General features: G+C 41.6%; 1 pseudogene; it reads right to left on the bottom strand.

Annotated features, from left to right (window-relative positions):
• Positions 1-3153: 3153 nt before the first annotated feature.
• LOC148365877 (U2 spliceosomal RNA) lies at positions 3154-3275 on the bottom strand (annotated as a pseudogene).
• Positions 3276-4646: the final 1371 nt, after the last annotated feature.

Here is a 4646-nt window from a genome sequence, read left to right as displayed (position 1 = left end):
GCTTGAGAGTACTTTGAATCCCCATGACGGGGAGAGTGCATATTTGACCACCAGATGTCACTGTTTTGTGTAGTGCAACGCGGGGCTAAAAAGCACAAAGAACACTAATTCTGGAGAATTTAAGTGACTTGTAGCAGCAAGATGGGGACCGACTATGCCAGCTGTTTCAAGGAGATGCTTGTGTTTTGTAAAATACTTTATTCTTCCTATGTAATTTCTCAACCTATCGATATTTGAAAAGTAAAAGAATAGCATTTGCAATTGATATCAACTTGGTGAAACGTCAGCAAAATTAGACAAGGCGCTCCAGGGTAAACGTGATAAAGACTTTTAAGAGAAAATCAACATAAGACTTGAAATAATGAGGCAAAATACATACAACAATTGAACGTTTATATGATAAAAAAATTTGTAATCAATAGTTCGTGTTTACTTCTTTCAAAAAAAAAATCAATACTGTGTAAATAATACACTGTCGGATTACCATTAATAAAACTTGCATATATTAGGGTTTATCTAGATTTGTGTTAACGGTTGGCGGAGTATATTTATATTTTATTGAAATGATCGTGTGATCATTATTTAGGATGCTGAATGAACAAAACACTTGAATGGCTACACAGAATTACCGGTACATGTTTTTATTTCTGTCCTGAGGTCGAAACACTTGCCAGCGTCTCAGTCGCGCTGTTGCTATGGCTTCAGTTCTCCACCAGACGTCACTGAAGTCTTGAATCTTATTTTGGAACAGTTGTTATATAGGAACAGTGTATTATTTAGTGCGTTTGAGGTTGAAACAAATTAATAATGATGGATGCAAACATTTTTTAATTCAAATGATAAGCAAAATATATGAACTATCTTCTAACAGTGCATACAGTTGTAGGTCAATACATTTGCATTTTACATACCATGTATTTTATGAAAAACGTTAAAAGAATTCCCTTATGCTTAGCACCTGAACACTTGACTGTAAGTTTGATTAAATCTTGATTTTTAAAAATGACTACATTAATGTCATCTATAGGTTTAACCTATATAGTGCGGCATATCTCAAAATTTAATGAGGCGAGTTGAATCTTTTTTTAGGGTAGTCTTCATTGAGATTGAAAGAAGGAGCACGGCAACGTTAACTTTCTTCAAGGACTTCTCTGCTGGTATAACATTAACCAGACAAAAATCAATCTCATTTAAAATGTATTTGTTTCCAAAGTTTATACTTGTTTATAACTTCTCCATTTTTGGTATTTTTCATGGGTGATAATACCCCGAGATGATGGTGCCAAGCACCGTTATACTTGAAGAAGAAAAAGAAGTGACATGTACACGTATTGTGATTGGATACTCACATGAGATAAACGAAGACAGAGCTGTGCAGATCTACCTAGCTACACCACAGCTTTTTTTTTTAAAGTTTAAAATGTGTCATGTTGAAATTTTTATTAAATAACATTCATGGACAGAATTTATATGCGCACATTTGGCGGTGAAGGGATCAGATTTGGGAGCCTCAGCAATGCATCCCTGATTTTTGAAAATGAATTCCCACTGGAGCAGTTCGCAGCCGAGTGTGAAGTAGCCGTGATGAAGATCAGCATCTCCAAGTCCGAGACAATTGTTCTCAGTCAGAAATGGGTGGCGTGCTCTTTCAGGGTCGGAGATGAGGTCCTGCTCCAATAATAGGAGTCCAAGTATTTCAGGGTGTTGTTACCGAGTGAGCGTAGGATGGAACGGAAGATCGACAAATGGATTGGTGCAGCGCCTGCTGTCATGCAGACCCTGTACAGGTCCATTCTGGTGAAGGAGCTGAGCATCAAGACGAAGCTCTCGATTTATCGGCCAATCTACGTTCCTACCCTTGCCTCGCAGGGAGGCAGGGCTCTCTCCTAGAGATAGGGTGAGAAACTCGGTCATCTGAGAAGGACTTAGTGTAGACTCGCTGCTCCTCTGCATTGAGAGGAAACAGCTGAGGTGGCTCGGGAATCTGGTAAGAATGCCTCCTGGACGCCTCCCTCAGTAGATGTTCTAGGCAGTCCCACCAGCAGGAGGCCCTGGGGAAGACCCAGGACACACTGGAGAGACCATGTCCTTAGGCTGGCCTGGAAACGCCTTGGGATCTCCTCAGATGAGTTTGATGAAGTGGCTGGGGTTAGACAGGTCTGGGGTTCCCTCCTAAGGCTGCTGCCCCTGCGACCTGGATAAGTGGAAGATAATGGATGGATTTTAAAATGGTTGACCCATTATGGGCAAAGGAGTTGACAACAAAGATTTTGGTCGCAGATATACTTGCCATTTTCAAGACGGACCTTTCTAAAGGAAGCAAGATCTCGTGAGGAGGTCAAACTTTGAAGACAATTCATATGGAATTATCTTATTTTTTATTGTTTGCATTTTTATGTAGAGTGACAAATTATAATTGCATAGTTAGGTTTAGCGATGTTTAAATGCTTCCTGTGTTGTACACGATTAAGACTTCATGACTCCCAGTGGTGCGCAGCGATGTTTCTGTTTAGGATTGCTGGAACGTGATGCCATTTATGATGGTATTTGGAGGAATATTTGTTCAAGCCGGACTAAGTAGGACATCACTGAAGGCCTAGGTGTGATACGCACAGACCGCCACTGCATTCTACATATGTTTAGAAGTAAATCAGAACATAATAATTGAATTCATGATGCCAGTTGAATGTTTTTTGTTATAGTTAATTGAGTTCAAGGAAAGAACGTGGCAACAACTGTCATATTCTTCATGTCAAACAAAGGTGTGATTGCTATGATTCTCGGGGGGGGGGTTTAAAGGGTTATTGTTCTATCTTCGTTATTCATTATCCATTATCCGTTATCGGTCAGTTCATAATACGCTACAAAGCCTAGAAGCCGGGACACTTAGTCTCAGCCAAAAGGCCAAGCTAAGGTCCTAGCCCTAAAGCCTTGCTGCGATCATTGCGAATGCACCGTTCCCGGAGGTACTGCAATACCGGGCCGATGCGTGGAGTGGACAGAGCAAGGGTTATTGTTCTATCTTCGTTATTCATTATCCATTATCCGTTATCGGTCAGTTCATAATACGCTACAAAGCCTAGAAGCCGGGACACTTAGTCTCAGCCAAAAGGCCAAGCTAAGGTCCTAGCCCTAAAGCCTTGCTGCGATCATTGCGAATGCACCGTTCCCGGAGGTACTGCAATACCGGGCCGATGCGTGGAGTGGACAGAGCCATCTCCGAAATGCAAAAATCAAAGATCATGGCAAGAGGTACGGCCAAAAGGCCAAGCTAGCCCTAAAGCCTGGCCAAGCTAAGGAACTAGCATCTGCTATGAGTCTCGGCATGTAATTCCCATTAAGATGTGAATAGCAACAGCTGTAGCCTCGGATGCTGGAAGCCGGTCCTTGTATGCTGGAACAGCAATCCAATGTGCCGGATATTGAATTATCTGCAGCCACAACATATGTCTTCATATGACATATGCTAGTATACTGCAATATGTCTTAAGAAATGAAATGAAATGAAATGATCTGCATTTATATAGCGCTTTTCAAGTCAATGACTTCCCAAAGCGCTTTACATTGTGCTTCACATTTCCCAATAGCGGCCGTGATCTGTGCAGCCATGTAAGGCGCTGACCTGCTTATTGGGGGTATTGGGGTTTCAGTGTCTTACCCAAGGACACTTCGGCATGTAACACGGACAAGCCGGGATTCGAACTGGGATCCCTTAATCCTAAAACGATCGCTCTACCTCCTGAGCTAATGCCGCCCTTTACTGTCAGAAAGGGCAACCGAGGCAGAATTTCTGTAACGATTGCCCATCACTTTTGCGCCCCGATATTTCAGTTAGGAACATTATCATTACAGTGGTTTTGGAATTGACATCTCTTGTGTTTTTTTTTACACAACGACTTCTATTTCTATTGCTGACATAACTATGTTATCACTACAGCGTCGTGGCCGTCATAGACTTTCTGGACTGGTTTGCAGGCCGGGGGCGTCGTTGATGTCATGCACTTTCCGGACATTTTCAACATCTTACATTATGTTTACTATTATGTGTACAGTAATGCTAATTGTAATTCACCCTGGTCAATCCTGGAAGGGGGATTACCACATGTGAGGTCCTTTCTCAAGGTTTCTCTTTTCTCCGACACAAACCCCGCATCTCTTTTCTCCTCACACTGAGGTTTTTGAGTTTTCCTTGCCCGCATGCTGGTTTAAGATCAGGTCATTGTGTAATTTTGTAACTGTAATCCTGTGCAGTCCTTTGAGACATTTTTGTGATTAAGGGCTATATAAATAAATTTGACTTGACTTGACTTGACTACAATGCTTTTGCAAGTGTTTGCTGTCCCTTTGTTGCTCACTGAAAAACCTGCGTGAATGCTGCCGGCATATTAAAGATTGGCATACATTTTTATTTTGTAGTCTTCTGCCATTCATGTCCTATTTTTTGTCAGGCGACAGAGCCAACACCACAATTCCCACATCCAGAACTAAATAGCAAAGGGACAGGGTCACAGGTGAAGTCAAATGATGATTTAGTAATGAAGGCTAGTTGTTCTGCAATCTACTTTTGTTCACGAATATAGGCTGATGATGGTTCATCTCTGTATTTAAATACATGTCAAGGTGACTGCTCATATGATGCCACTGCT

This window comes from Urocampus carinirostris, chromosome 5, assembly GCF_059441175.1.
Source record: "Urocampus carinirostris isolate Australia breed hairy pipefish chromosome 5, RoL_Ucar_1.0, whole genome shotgun sequence".
NCBI lineage: Eukaryota > Metazoa > Chordata > Actinopteri > Syngnathiformes > Syngnathidae > Urocampus > Urocampus carinirostris.
The sequence above is the reverse complement of the archived record's forward strand: the minus strand, read 5'-3'. Positions and strand labels throughout refer to the sequence as shown.